Consider the following 16,174-nt stretch of genomic DNA (forward strand, 5'->3'; position numbering starts at 1 on the left):
CCACCTCCACCCCGAAGGCAAGACACAGTTCCTTGCCCTGGGAAAGGGGACCCACCTTATTTCTCCAAGCCTAACTAGGACACCATCTACTCTATAATGTCTTCTCTCTTTCCCCTACTCGGAGTAAGCCTTCCTTTCTCAGCACATTTGTTGGATCTCTTATCACTTCATGTTTTATATCCATCCTTACAAACCTACCGGCCCAGGCAGGGACTCAGCACCTCTGGGGACTGAACCGAGCAGCAGAAATGCTGCAGAGGCCTTTGCAGCTGCCTGGCCCAGGGAAGGTACATCTGCCCCACCTGGTGGGCTGGTGCAACGGGTGGGGGTGGATTCCTGTGAAGCCATGGTGTCCTGGAAAGATGACGAGCTTTGGCAGAATCCCAGCTCTACCACCTAGGACTGGGGCCTTGGCTTTAACTCTCTTCCTGTGAAATAAGGATAATAACCCCTGACTCACTGGGCTCTTGTGAAAATTAAGTGTGCTAATTCATTCAAAGCACAGAGGAGCGGGCCCAGCACACAGCAGGTTCTTAATAATTCTTGGTTTTATTCTCCCTCCACCCTCTGGAGGACTGGAGGCTGAGGCCTTTTCTCCTCTGTTGGGTACCCTCTGGGCTGAGGTCTGGGCCCTGGCTCTCTGTGCCTGGGAGCAGGGCCAGGTGACGGAAGTGAAACAGGGCAGGAGTGGACCACTACTCCAATGACAAGAGCCACTGGCCAGGCGAGGCAGAACATCCTCCCTTCGCCAGCCCTGCCTGGCTGGGCTTCCCAGATCCACCCGGCATTACCTCACTGGCGGAAGTGGTGGTTGCTGTCCCAGCCAAACCCCAGGACTGTGGCGACAGCCCCAACTGGGCCCAGCCGCCACATTAAGGACACAGCTCCACCCTCTTTTCTGCACCCTGTCCCGCTTCGGGCTTCCCCGCTCCTCTCCTTCCCAGAGAATCCAGGGCGGAACCTCTCCTGGGGGCCGGGGTCAGCCACAGACCTCTGTGGCCACTGCTGCAGTGCACAGTGGAGAAGCTTCTGGACAGGGAGTTGGGACACCTGCCGCTCACCTCTGCAGGACCTCAGCCAGCGACCTGACCTCTCTGGACCCCAGTGTCTTCACCAAAAAAGCAAAAAGAGAGCAGGGTGGTAGACAAAGGTTTCAACTTCACAGGGCTGCTGCAGGGATTCAGTGGGCTAATAGATGTAAAAGAACTTCAAACCATATACAAATACAGGCCATGCTCCTCTGAGAAGCAGCAGACTGTGATGGAAAGAAGAGGGGTTTGGGAGCCCAAGAAGAATTACACGTGAATCACTGTTGAGCAGTTTCCCTGCTTCAGGCTAATGTTTAGGGCTTTGATATCCATCACAATCACCCTGTGAGTTAGATATATTTCCTTAGTTTTACAGATGAGACTAATTGAGGAGGGGCAGGTGACTCGACTGAAGGTTACATAGCTGACTCGGGATTTGAATCCTTGAGGAACTCCAGTGTTTCAATCCACTACCTAGCCATCTAAGACAGACCTGGCCAGTGCCCTTAGGCCAGGCAGTGAGACCTCTCTGGGCCTCAGCTTCCTCCCCTGTGCAATGGAGACCTTTATCTGCTTCTGACAACTGCTGGGAGGAAGCGAACCCAGGAGTGGAGCGGAGCTGGCAAAGTGCAGGATGCATGGGGATGGTGGCTGACACCCCCGCCCACCCCTCCCCATCTCCCAGGAGTGGTTCACAGCGAGGCCTGCGACTCCCTGATGCAGGCAGGAGTTCTAGGGACTGCTCAGTGAGGGAAGCCTGACTCAGGTAGGAGTAGGTGTGTCATTTCCTGGCTATGCCTGGCTACACTTCAGAGGCAAAGCCGGTGGATGTGAGCCACCTCGCTGCTCAGGGCTATCTGGGACCTGTCTCATGTCTACCTCTATCTACTGAAGTCACCATCATGCTCCACGAGTCGCCCAAGTACCAGAATTTCACACCACTGCATGGCGGAAAGCGCACAGTGCAGCACACCCCGAGACCTGCTTAGGAGACTAACCAGCACCACTGGTGCAAGCTGTCTACCCCAGCGAGCACATTGACCCAAGGCCCCGGCTGTGAGTAGTCACTTAACTTCCAGTGGAGGACCCCAGACTCAGCTTCTCCCATCCCCGCCCCTCAGCCTGGCTGCCTGGCCCAGCAGGAGAAGGCAAGGGATGGAGTGGGCATCATTTAGACCCTGTGCAGCTCCCACCAAGCAAGGAATAAACAGTCGTTCCCTCAGTGAGGACTGAAGAATTAAGGCCAGTGGTTCTTATTCTTGGCTGCAACTGGAATCACTGGGGGAGATTTGTAAAGCACTGATGCCTGTGTCCACCCCAAGATTTTGATTTAATTGGCTGGGATGCAGGAATTTTAAAAGCATCCCCTCCCCGTCACCTTAATACACAGCAAAGGCAGAGAACAACTGATTTTATACAACTCGTTCATTTAAGAATCTTGTTTCTGAGTGTCACCATGAGTCAGGCACTGTGCTGGGCTCCGAGGTGAACAGGGGTCTGGGCCTCTACCCTTAGGAGCCTTGGATTCTAGTGGGGAGACAGAGTAAGCAGGCAGGAAAGTGGGGAATTGCAGGTGGCGGTAAGCGCTGTAAGGGACACGGAGCAGTAATGCAGTGAAGGAGGCAGATGGGTGTGAGTTCTCAAAGTGTCGTCCGCGGACTCCGAGACCCTTGCAGGGGATCTGCAGGGTAGAAATGTTTTATAACCCAGCTGTCTCTTGGTATCCATGGGGGGTTGGTTCTGGGACCCCCTCCAGGATACCAAAATCCGCAGGTATTCAAGTCCTTTATTTAAAATGTTGTACTATTTACATATAACCTATGCACATCCTCATGTATACTTTAAATCATCTCCCTTAAATCATCTCTAAATTACTTATAATACCTAATACAGTGTAAATGCTATGTAAATAGTTGCCGGTGTGGTCAATTCAAATTTTGCTTTTTAGAACTTTCTGGAATTTTTCCCCCCGATTTTTTCCAATCCTTGGTTGGTTGAATTTGCAGATGCAGAACTGTGGATACAGAGGGCTGGCCGTGCTAAGATGCTATTTGCCTTTTCCACTCTTACTCTCTCACGAGCGTACCGGGGAGTTTTCAGATGCCCTGTGGCATTTAGTGACATCATCACTCTGACAGCTAACGAGGCATGTGATTGTGTGTTCTGGTGTTTTAAAACATTCTCAGATTTAATGTCTATTTTGGCAAATGTTGATAGATACAACCCACATGAACACAAACAGAAGCTCTTTGATGTCCCCGATTTTAAAGAATGTCACGGAGTCATAAGACCAAAAAGTTTGAAAACTGCTAATCTGGTGGAAAAGGCTTCCATAGGGTCCTGAGATGGAAACGAGCTCGGCGTGTTCAGGAAAGAGCAGGAAGGCAAGGGGTCTAGAGTGAAGAGAGAAAGGAGTTGGTGGTAGATGAGGTGGGAGGGGAAGGCAGAGACCAGACAAGCAGGGATTTGGAGGGAGGACTACTTCAGGCAGAGGAGGACTGGGAGGCTGTCCAGGTGTGAGATAAAAGATCGAACAAGATGACAGCAGCGGAGATGGAGAGAAGTCGATTCCAGAGACATCTGGAAGATGGAGTCAACAGGACCTGGTGATAAATCAAATGCAGGGAGCAGGGGAGGATGGCGCCAGCTTGCTGGCCATTCACCAGGGCAGGGGACACAGGAGCTGGGTGAGTTTTAGGGTGGGTGGTGGAGGACAGAATATGAGCATTGTCAGGGGTGGGAGGTGTCCACCTGGCTTCTGGATAGATGGGTTTGGACATCACTAGAGGAGTCAAGGCTACAGTGATAAAGCTTTGGGAGCATGTGTGCAGAAAGGAGAAAAGCCATCCAAGGAAATTGGCTGGGGAATCCCAAGCTGCAGGACATTGCCCAAGTTGCTGTCAGAGAGGCTCAGAGGAGAGCTAGCAAGTCCTGGGGGTCAGGGGCCAAGAAAGAAGACCATTTCAAGAAGGAAGGAAGGTCTGGGCTGGGAAGAGTGCAGAGGCGTCACGCAGGATGAGGATGGCTGTGACCTCTGTAAGTTGGGTTTCTTGGGTTGGGTTCAACACTGGTTTGAAGTAGGTTGAGGGGTGAAAAAAGATGAAGACATGGAAGGGATGTGTGCAGAAAGACTTTCAGGAGGAAAATAACTTGAAGGAGATGCAGAGGGGGTCTTTTAGGATGGAGGAGACGAAATTTTGTGTAGGCTGAGAGGGGATGGTTAATGGCATCCTAGAGAGGCTGGCTCAGGACCTGGAGAGAGAAGGACAGAAATAGTTACAGTGAGTTTGGGGAGAGGGTAGGAAGTGGAAGGAGTGTCATCTGGATGGCAGGTAGCAGGCAAGGTGGTTTGCAGAAAGGGAGATCAGGCAGGCGGAGACTTGAAGAGGGAGGGGAACGTTTGGACGGCCACTAAGGATGCTGAGTAAGGAAGCTGCTGGGCTCAGCGGCAAGGCTGGGCTTGAAATTTCTCTGCCCCTCACCCAGAGTGGTTCCAGAGGGCTCAGAAAACACCAAATAGACTGACGTTACCCAGTGATTCCCCACAAAGTGCTCCTGATACCTTCCCCCAAATGTTTCTCAGTTATCTTCACCATATTGAGAGGAAATGGATGGAAAAAGGGGTGGGAATTAACATTCTGACTTGATGTGGGGAAATAGAAGAGAAGCCCTCAAAACACTTCTGCAGGCAGCCAGGATTATAACACGGAAATCCTAGTTCCCTGAACCAGGCCACTGGGCAGTGATGCCTTGAGGGTCCTCCTCCTCCTTCCCCCATGGCTCCCTTCCTCCCACCCTCATCAGCCTTGACTCCTCCCTCTTTTCTGCCTTCTGGTCCCATTGCCCCTGCCCCGGCTCCCACATATCAGTCCCCAAGGTGGTGGCATTGTCCACACCTTTCACAAATCTGTCCTTTCTCCTCCTTTCTCACTACCAGGACTATTGCTGGCCTCTGCTTCCAGTCTCTCTCCTTTCAGTCCCCCCTCTATCACGAGGATCACTCTAGAACATACGTAAATCTAACCATGTATCCACTTACTCCTGAAATCTTTCAAAGATTCCCAGAGTATCTAGGTAGAGACTCAAACTCTTCAGCCTGGTATTCAAGGACCCTCCTTAGCCCACCAAGCCCGCTTCATCTCCCAGCATTCCTCAGATCACCTCTGCCACCGTGCCTTTGTTCACAGGGGTTCTCCTGCCAAGGATGCCCTGCTCTCCTCGTCCACCTGGAGGGTGATTCTTTTCACCTTTCAGGGCTCAATTGAAACATCATCTCCTTCGTAAAGTCAACCTTGACCACCCAGGCTGAGTCACCTCCCTCATCTAAGTCCCCATAGTACCCTGTCTTCCAGTAGAACAGCCCATGCCACTTTGTGGTAACTGGCTATTTATTTTCTTATTTTTATTTTTTTATTGAAGTATAGTTAATTTATAGTGTTGTGTTGGTTTCTGGTTACAGCTTGGTGATTCAGGCATACATCTATATTCTTTTTCATTATAGGCTGTTACAAGTTATTGAATATATTTCCCCATGCTGTAGAGTAGATCCTTGTTGCTTATCTATTATGTACCTAGTTTGTATCTGCTAATCCCAAACTCCCAATTTATCCCTACCCCTGCCCTTTCCCCTTTGGTAACCATAAGTTTGTTTTCTATGTCTGTGAGTCTCTTTCTGTTTTGTAAGTAAGTTCACTTGCATCATTTTTTAGATTCCACATATAAGTGATATCATGATATTTTTCTTTCTCTGTCTGACCTCATTTAATGATAATCTCTAGGTCCATCCATGTTGCTGCAAGTGGCATTATTTTATTCTTTTTTATGGCCGAGTAATGTTCCATTGTATAAAGATACCACATCTTCTTTATCTAATCATCTGTCAATGGACATTTAGGTTGCTTCCATGACTTGGCTATTGTAAATAGTGCTGCTTTGAACACTGGGGTGCATGTATCTTTCCAATTTGGAGTTTCCCCAGATATATGCCCAGGAGTGGAATTGCTGTATCATAGGGTAAATCTATTTTTAGTTTTTTAAGGAATCTCCATACTGTTTCCATAGTGGCTGCACCAAACTACATTTTCACCAGTAGTGTGGGAGGGTTCCTTTTTCTCCACACCCTCTCCAGCATTTATTCTTTGTGGACTTTTTAATGGCGGCCATTCTGACCTACCCAGCTATTTATATATCCATCTCCTTTCCTTGGACTGTAAGCTCCTCTAGGACAGGGCCAGGTCTGATCCCAGTGAGGAACAGAGTTTGGAAACTCATGGGCGCCGAAATGAATGAATGAGTCAATATTCTTCTGGGTCTTGTGTCATCAGTGTGGGAACCACTGCTATAGCTGTCTTTTTTTTTTTTTTTAATGTGTTACCATTTTTTCACAACCCCAAAATGCATAGGGATTCAAAGACCCAGGGTGGTGGGCTTTACAGAGCACATGGAAGAGGACTTTGGCCCTCGGGAGCCTGCACAGAGGACCACTGGCGCCTTGCTTCCCAGTGCCTCTGCAGAAGCTCTCCATTAGCCAGGACCCCTGGGAGCCCTACCCCGCCAGCTGGACCTCTGGACAACCCAGGACTGAGAAGCACTGATGGCTGGGAAGCCCTAAAGAGGTAGCAATCACTCATCAGCTCACACTGGTAAACGTCTACCCTGCCCGGAGGCAGGGGGCTGCATGAAATGAATCTGCTCTTAGAGGCCCTGGCTCCCCGGGCCTGCGTGACAGCCCGGACAGTTAAAATGGTTGTGCATAGTCACATCTGCAGGTAATTTTTGCATCCATCTGCATTGGAACAGATCTCATTCAATTAATTAGAACAACACCCTCTGTCCCAGCACCATCTCTCAAGCAGGAGGGGCCCCAGTGTCCCCCGGACAGCACGTTGCTCAGGCTCTGTGTCGGAACCCACTGTCTCCTAGCGGGCTCTAATTGCATTAGGAGTAACCATGAGGTCAGTGGGGATGCTTGTTATGAGCGGCCTGGCCTCCAGCCGCCTGGGTGCGTGCGCAAGGAGCTCTGAGGCCGTGCTGCCTGACATTTGCAATCGTTTAATGGGAATAAGTTCCATCTTCGAGCTCTGCTCAGCCTTTCATACAGCAGCCAAACTGTCCACCCTGGACAGGACATAAATCCTGTTGGCAAGTCCCTGGGCCAGCTCTCCTCCTGGAGTTGTTTCCTCCCCACAGCTTGCCAGGGGGAGCTGTTTGCACCCCAGTTCAGGAAAGGCCCCAGGGAACCGATGGGGTGCAGGGGAGACAGAGCACCCTATTGGGGGCCAAATTCCTGAGGAGGAGTCCAGGTTAGGTAAGTTAACTAACTCCCTGAGCTTTGGTTTTCTCGTTTGTCAAAAGGGGATGATGATACCTATGTTTCTTAATTATCCTAAGAGTGAAAAGACCCACCTATGCCTGATACCCTGTAGCGAGCGACACAGAAAGTGCTTCTTTCCACCTATGTCCTGGCTGTGTGACCTTGGGTAAGATCCGTAACCTCTCTGTGTTTCAACTTCCTGATGTGTAAAATGTATGAAAAAAAGAGACCATGAAACAGCCCACCTCATGTGACAATTATGAGGACTAAATGAGGTAAAACATGTAAGGTGATTAGAACGGTGCCAGGCACATGGTAAGCACTCAGTACACATTGGCTGTCATCGTTTTTACTCCCTTGTAGGACACAGTAGTAGGAGAAAGGCCTGGTAAAAACACGACTTGGGATGCTTTGGAGGTTAATTATCTCCTTGGTGGGGTTCTAAGCTGAGACAAGTTGCAGTTTTAGAGGAGAAACAGGACGGGTAGGAGGGCTGAGTTCCAGACCGACCAAATGTGTTGTCCATTTAACAAATGTTTATTGAGGTCCTACTGTGTGCCAAGCACTGGGCTAAAAATATAGTGTTGATAGGAACATCCAGCCAGTTACTATTATTTGTGTGGTCCGGTGATTTTATTTTTCCCTTCACTAGGCTATCCATTTAAAAAAAAAATCACCAGTGAAAGGAAAGAGGCTCCTTGACACCACCCCAGCTGAGCTTCTGGGTCAATCTCCAAGGGACTCAGGCCCTGGGTGACATCTTTCCAGGATCTTCTCTGTTTACTGCCTTCCCTCTTTTTCTAGTCTTAGCTAAGAAACTCTTCCTCCAGGAAGTCTTCCTCAGTTCCCTTCTAGACTGGGTCAGGTGGCCTGTCCTTAGCTCCTCATTCTTTGTCTGTCACTAACAATGCAAATCTTGAAGTTGCAGGGTTCCTTATCCATGACCTAGGATGGGCAGGCACTGTGTCTCTTGTTTTCTGCTCTCCTCCAGAACCTAGTGGATGCCTGGTACCAAGCAGATGTTCAACAAATACTTGTCAAAGGGGTGAGGCACAGACTTTGGGCCTGTGGTCAGGTGTAGGGCTGGGGCCTCTAAGAGGTGACCTACCTCCACCCTGGACAGTCCCTCAGACCCTCCTTCATGCCCAGCCCCCATGGAATGTCTCCAGGGCCAATGATTTCACCATCTTCCTCTAGCTCCCATTCCAATTTAGAAGCCCCTGTGGTCAGGAAGTTCTTCCTGATGTCTGCCTAAATCTCCAGGAATAACTTAAGCCGGTTGTCCCAGAGCCAGGCAGCGTGGAAGCAGATGGGTGTCCTCCCTGATGCCTCTTCTCGCTCCCCTCAGGACAAGGCTGCACGAGGGACCAGAACAGGAAAGCACGTGGGGGCAGGGGGCGGGTTGGGAATGAAACTGACAAATGTCAAGCACATGTTCCCCAGGAAGTAGAATGTAGTTGTGGTGATCCAGGGCTTGGCGAAGCGGGCCTGCATCTGACCGGAATCTTAAGAGCTTTCCTGGTGGAGAGGCACTGGCAACGAATCGGGGTGAGCTCTCACCAGCTGGGTGCACGATGTGGGGCGTTGAGAATTCTGGAATACCTCCCTGGCAGGGTTGGGGTGGGAATCTCTAGAACCTTTGCCTTCCCGGACTGGGCTGGGGTTGAAAGGAGGAACTCAGCCTGGTGTGGACAGAGGACCCTAGAACCTGGGCCAGGACAGCTTGCCACCCGGCAGGCCAGCGAGAAGGGGCAGTTCTGCAGGGAGGGAGGGCCCATCTTCAGTCCGGGTCAGCTCCAAAGGCAGAGGCCTCCCAGCTGGACCGCAGACAAGCCACTGCATCCTCACTGCCTTCACCCCAGTGATCACTGTCACCTCTGCTGTGTATGCCTCGTGTGACCCAGAGGGACAAAGCAAAAACCTCACAAGGGCCCAGGGAACACCAACCTGCACACTCCTTCCTGCCTCCTCGCTCCCTAAAGAGCCGTTCTCAGTCTGTCTCTGTTTCCGGAAGTCACGCTGGTTACTCCAGCAGCAGGTAGAGGGATAGCACCGGGCCAGGAGGCAGGGGGCTTGCAGTCAAGTTCCAGCTTTGTGTGGCCTCGGGCAAGCCTCTTCTCTCTGAGCCCTGAGCTATTCACCACACAGAGTGGGCAAGGGCAGGGATAGTTAAACGCTTTTTGTTTTTTCCAGTAATGGACACTTTAGTATTTTAGCAAGAAATCTGAGTTGGAATGTCGATGCATAGAACAAATCAAAGTGGCGCTGCTCTGGTTGGAGTGGGAGCGGGTCTGGGGTCCCACCTGCTCAGCCTCCCCCAAACCCATGGCCGAAAGCCACAGGACCTCATGACCTCTAAGGGACTTGTTGCCCTCAAGTTCAATGGGGCTCCCAAGCGGGTGAGGATCGGGAAGTCCAAGGGCAGTTTTATCTGCTGGAAAGGTGTTGACATCTAATTCAACAGCAGGGACCGGAGAGGCTAGGCCCATGGTGCCTTGCTCACAAAGAAGACATTTCTCAAATAGAACTAGCTTCCTGTGGGTGGTCCCGGCTCTACCTGAAGGAGCAGTAAAAAACTACCTTCCTCCTGGAGCTGCCCAGGAGGGGAGATGGCTCCCTGGGCTTTCCTCAGGAGGTCTTGGGGGTACATTGCCTAGAGGCAGATAGATATAATGGCCTCCCGAGGGCCGGCACCTTGGGTGGGGATGGCAAGGGGCAGGTGCAGAGGGACAGCTCAGAGCACGAATGCCCCTGCCAAGAAGCGACTTGAGTCCTCAGGCCAGCCTTGCCCTCCCCAGGGGGAGCTGACTTTGAGAGCACCCGACCAGACCCTGCCTCCTGCCTCTGCTCCGGAAACCCCCTCATTCCGTGTTGTCTGCTTAATCCCTGTTCACAGCAGGCTGACCTCCCGCCTCCATGGCCTCACACTGAGCCTGCCCCAGCTCCTTGCAGACCCCTTCGAAAAATAAATAAATACTTTCTCTATTATCCCATTAGCAGCTTCACAGGTTTTCTGCTATTAATTCCCAACTCTGGTGAAAGTGGAAACACGTGCGTGTCCTGAAAAGCCTCACTTGCCCATCGGCTGCTATGGGGCTGGTGCTAAACTCCAGGTGGGAGCTGTGCCCATCCACCTGCAGCTGCCTGCTGGGAAGAGAGGGAGTCAGAACCAGCTCAGCTTGCCCCTAAGTTCATCCAACTTTGGCATCTACCAGGGCCCCCCGCTCCGCCCTGGACAAGGAGTTGGAGACACAGCTTTTGCATGCTGCTCCTCACAGGCTGTGCATCTTCAGGCAAAGATCTTTACCTCTCTGGGCCTCGGGTTCTTTTTTAAAATGGAGTTTATAATCCTTGTCTTGAATGATTGGAGGAACCAAAATAATCTGAGAGAACAAGGAAAGGTCTTAAACAGCACAGAGTGCTTTGCCAATGGGGTAAGGTATTTGGGAAATATTTTACTTTTCCGATCTCTGCTCCTACAGACTTAGAAAAGGAAGCAGACAGGCCTCCCCTCACCACATCGTCCTACAGCTGAAGAGGGGCCTTTGGCCGCTCGGACTCTGGCATTGGCTCATCTGCCTCCCCTTCTGCACCCACTGCACTCTGCTTCCCATGGCCACAGCTCTCTGAAAAGATTCTAGGATGCCAGGTAGTCAGTTCCTCAAGGTAGGGCAGGGAGCTCCCCCAGTAGCCTCATCTAACACCCCCACAATGCCCAGGGCAGGCCCTGGCGCAGAGCAGAGTCAGGCTGGGAGCTGGGGATGCGTCTATCTCCCCATTTCATCTCTTGGCCCCTTTTTCCCTTCCTCTGCCCATGGCCCCAGGCAAGGGGGCCCAGGAAAGGCAAGGTCAGCCCTTCAGCCCAGGTGTGCAGGAGTGTGGGCTCTTTCTGGCTGTCCATGGGCACCAGACAGCTCTGCTAATCTGGGCAGAGCCTGTCTGCAGCCGGCATCTGTCAGCAGTGCCTGTGAGGTCACTGCTCTGCCTTCCTATTTCTAACGAAGTAGGACTAAGTCCCAGCTCCAGCCATCTCTGGAACGCTCTGTCCCTTGGCTCCCACCCTAGTGCCCCTCCCAGCCCCTCCCAGCACCCCAGCCCCACTTTCCTTCTTCTCTTGTCTGTGAGCTCCTTGAGACAAGAAGGATGTCTCGTTATCCTTGGGCAAGCAGTCCTGCCTGGGCCTTGGCATCAGCTGGGCTCCATTCAGTTCCGTTCAATGCTGGGTTTGGATTGTATCTCTCTTCTTGATTGGCTATGTAACCTTAGACAAGGAACCCAATTTCTCTCTGTACCTCCAATTTTCTCACCTTTAAAGTGCAGACAGCATGTTGTGCTGCTATGAGGATCTAGTGAGGTAACGCACTAACGCAGTACATGGCACTTTGCAAGCTCTCCGGAGTAAGCTGTCATTGTTACTTTCCCTCGGTCCCCAGAACTCAGCCCTGGGCCTGGTGGAGTGTCCCAAGCTCCAGCTCCCCAGCCTCTCCTTCCAGTTCCTGGCCAGGTGAGAGATGCTGTCAGCTCTGCCAGAGTGTGGCTTCCCAGCTTGGAAAGGCTGTCCAGACACCTGGGAACTGCAGATTAACTATGCCTGGGAAGCCTCAAGGCCCACAGCCTCCCTGGGCAGACAGGACCCTGGAGCGCATTGCTGGGTGGGGAGCTGGATGTGCCCATCTGCACCACTGGACTTGGCCTCAACGTTCTGTCTGATGAGTTGGCCTCATCTTATCAACATGCTGCTCCTCACTGTGGGGCCATGTCAGTTGTGTGAGGAGATTGGACCAGGGCATTCCTCCACCTGCTATGCTCCTCTCCAAGTCACCCTTGGAGGTTGAGCTGAGGCTGGGGACTGGCAGAGGAACACCTGGAACCGGTTCTCTCTGGCTCGGCCGATGCTGGTCCTCAAGGGAGCAGGGGGAGGGCTGAGCCTTCACCCTCCCGGGATCCTGGGCTCTCCATCCAGGAGCTAGGGGCCTTTGGGGAGGTTCTCAGGACCAGCTGAATGCTTAGGCATCAGTGCAGGCCAGGATGGGGGTGGGCAAGCCCAGTCCCTTCTTGCCAGACATTAGCAGGGGGTGGAGGGGCTGGGCATGGCTTTGTGCGGGACTGGCCTGGACACGGCAGAAGGCAGGGGGCCGGACTGCCTGACCTCCTGTGAGGCCAGAGGCTACAATTCCTGAGTGATTCTCCCCTCTGAGCAGCTCTCCTGGGAAAGCTGGCAGGTCTGGGTCAAGGGGAGGGAGTCTGGTATGGACCATATTCAGGGGCGGATTAGCTGGGGGAACGGCTCCCACCAGCAGGGAGGGGAGAGATAAAGCCTGTGAGCTGGAGAAGGGGGGCCCAGCACGGAGACATTCCCTCCCCTGACCCCAGGCCCGTGCAGAGCCGTTTCTGTGATGGGGGAGGGGGCTGCCCCCTTTCCCAGGGTACTGGCCGGCCATGGAGCCCAGCACTTTCTCAGGCCCTTTATTAAATTTCTCAGGAGCAAGAGGGGAGGTTATCCCTCCCCCTCTTCCCCAGGCTCCCCTCCTTTTGTCTCCCTCCCCAGGAGGGTTGGAAAGGAGCTTTTCTCATTATTGTGGTTATTAAAAAATAAATGAGCCAGGGACAGAGACACACACACACCCAGAGACAGAGACAAGCAAAGAGAGACAAAGAAAAGACAGACTGATCGAAGAGGGAGGTGGGAAGACAGAGATAGAAGGAGGTTGGCATAGAGACTGACAGCCCAAGAGACATAGATGGAGAAATTCGGGGCAGCTTGGTATAGGTGGGGGAAAGGAAGCATTGGAACTTTCGGCTGTGTTTCAAGTCACACCTGGTGCACAGCAGCATGGCCTTGAGCAAGCTCCCTCATCTCCTTGAGCCTCACTTTCCTCATCTGCAAAATGGAAATAATAGTTCTTATTTTGTGGCATCACCTTGAAGTGTAGAAATAATGTCTGTGCAATCCTGAGTGCAAAGTCTGGAGCTTCATAGATGCTCAGAACATGGCCTTATATATATATATTACATGTTGTGTGTGTATATGTGGGCGGGGGACAGTGGCAGTGAGAACTCAGTGGTGTCTGGTAAAGTGCCCACGGCCCATGGGGCAGAACTGGGAGTGTCACGTCGCCTTCCCCAGGGAATGACTGTTATAGGGTCCAGGCCCCCTTCTTGTTCCTCACCTCACTTCTCTGAGCCAGTTCTTGGCTCCTAAGCAGGGAGGAAACTGGGGTCAGAGATTGTCCATCTCAGGTTGTTTTTTGGTTTTTTCTTTTCTCTCCCAAATGAAAGGGTTTGGAAGCAAACAAACTTGGCGTTGAATTCCAGAAATTTACTACAAATTTTTTTTTAAGGGTAAAGGGCTAAGAATGTTTATCTCATAGGTTTTTTTTAAAGAGCTTTCTTGAGTTATAAAATTCTCTAGTAAAACCCAGCTGCTTTAAGTGTACAATTTGAGGATCTTTAGTAAATGTACAGAGTTGTGCAACTATCACCACAGTCCAATTTCAGAATATTTCTATCACTGCCCCCCCAATATCCCTCATGTGCATGTAGCCACTCTGAATCTCAGGCACCTACTAATCTATTTTCTATCTTTATGGATTTGCCTTTTCTGGACACCGCCTATAAATGGAACCATATAGTACGTGGTCTTCGGTGTCAGGTTTCTCTCACTTAGCATCATGTTTTGAGATGCATCCGTATTGTAGCAGGTAGCAGGCCATCACCCCTCTAACTACTGAGTAGGCTTCTGTTTATGGGTGCACCCCATATGCTCCATCCATTCACCAGTTGATGGACACTTGGGTTGACCACAGGGTATTTTAAGGGTTAAATAAGATACTGTGTATAGTGATTAGATCAGTCTTGATCAGATAACTTTAAATAGATTAAGGAGAGAGAAACAAATTTCTTTGCAGGCTTACCAAGCACCAGTCAGAGCTGGGAGCCCTTACAGGAATTTACTTCTCACATCACCAGGCTGGGGTAGGTAGTACTATTATCCTCTCTGCTTTAGGGAGAAGAAAAGCACAGCTTGGAGAAGGAACTGTCTTGTCTGCGGTCACACCTGGTAAGTGTGGAGCTGGATCTGAGCCCAGGTAGTTGGCCCCTGCCCTGCGGCAGCCACTCCGCTGTCCAGGACCTGCCCGCAGCCCCCGAGGAAGCATCAGAGGCAGAGCTGGAATTCCTGCAGGCCCGGGGCTCTCAGCACCCAGCCATTGCCTCCCCCCACCCACGGAGCCTGCTGCTGCACTAGCTAAAAGTTCCCCCAGGTTTTCTCTGTCCTCTCCATCCCTGCGGAGTCTCCAGGCATGGAGAACCTACTGTGTCAGGCACTGCTTCCCAGGTGTTGCATTCACGATCTACTTTATAATCTTTGGCACCCCTTGAGCGTTGCTGTGAAGGCTCAGAAAGGTTCAGATACTTGCCCAAGATCACACAGTTTGTGTGCAAGTAAGTAGTGGAGCCCAAATTCCAGTGTTTACATCTGTTTGATTCCAAAGGCCCTTCTCTCTTTCCCTCCCGCTGCTCCCCTCCCTAGCAGAGGCTGGAGCTCCACATCTGGCTCCCAAATGACCCCTCAGGAGGGAAAGTGAAGGCCTGGGGACCCTGTTGCAGGGGAAAGAGGAGAGAGGAGGGGGCTGGAGAGGGTGGGCAGAGGGACGGATGGGCCTTCTCTCCTCTGGCTCTGAGGCCCTCCCTCGGGTGGCGGGGCGCTGAGCCACCCTCTCTCAGCTTCTGCTGGGAGGGAATGTGCGTCTCATTAGGCTGGCGTTGGGTTTTGCAAACCGCGCAAATTGCGAAGGTTTGGGGGTGTGAGTGAGTGCGCGTGTCGTGTGAGAAGAGCAGTCAGGCCTCTCCCACTTCCCGGGGTGACTCCCAGCACACTGGACAGTTGCTGTGCCCCCAGCCCTCCCTGAGTGCCGGCCCAGGGGGACAGGGAACGGGCTTCCTGAGGGAAGTCCTTTAGAGCAGGAGCTGGTAGAGCTTCATCTGCATCTGTCTGGAGGATGGAAGAGTCATCCAGCCCTGGGCTCATCTAGTTAACTCCCCTCAGATTAGGGCTCCCCAGGGCAGGTCTGGGCCCCTCAGGACAGTCTTCCAGGACCAGGTCTCCATCCTCAGCCTTTCCCCACACCCAGCAGGAGGACAGCGTGGGGGCTGCAGAGCCAGTGAGGGTAGGGGGCAGGCTGAACCCCGCCCTGTTCCACAATGCCAGGTTCACAGTGGAGAAGCTGTGTAATGAGCGTGTAACTGAGTTAGGGCCACGGGAGCCTCCGAAGGCTCTGGTTTCCTCCCCACCCAGCGGGTCTGTCTGGGTGACTGCGAGGGGGCCCGGATGCTGCCTTCTCAAAGGTTCTGAAATCCTCTCTGTGAGTCTGAGCCAGGCACCCCCTGGGGACAGGGCAGGGTGTGACTGTTAAGCCGCTGGTGTTCCCATCACATCCCACAGCATATACACGTCTGTCACAGCTGCATAAGCACCCAGAGACCTAAGTGCGACCCTCACGCCCAGTTACTGACTCGCGCATGCGCACACCAGCATCAGCGTCCCCCGCGCCCCACAGCCCCGCAGACACACAGATGTCTGTACTTCCCGTCCACCCACACACAATGCCGTGTACTAATACACAGGGACACACACCGCAGCCACTCTATGTAGTCACTTAGAGTCACTGACACACACTTCTGGGGCACACGCTCAGGTACGCACGTGTCAATAGGCACATGCATAGATACACACACCGACGCCCGTAGCAGACACACTCAGGTGTGTCCTCATTCTCAGGGCAGGGTTACAAGCAAAAAACCCTAGGGTTCCAGCACTGGAAGGGACTTTGAA

This window comes from Camelus dromedarius, chromosome 14 (genome assembly GCF_036321535.1).
Source record: "Camelus dromedarius isolate mCamDro1 chromosome 14, mCamDro1.pat, whole genome shotgun sequence".
Lineage (NCBI taxonomy): Eukaryota > Metazoa > Chordata > Mammalia > Artiodactyla > Camelidae > Camelus > Camelus dromedarius.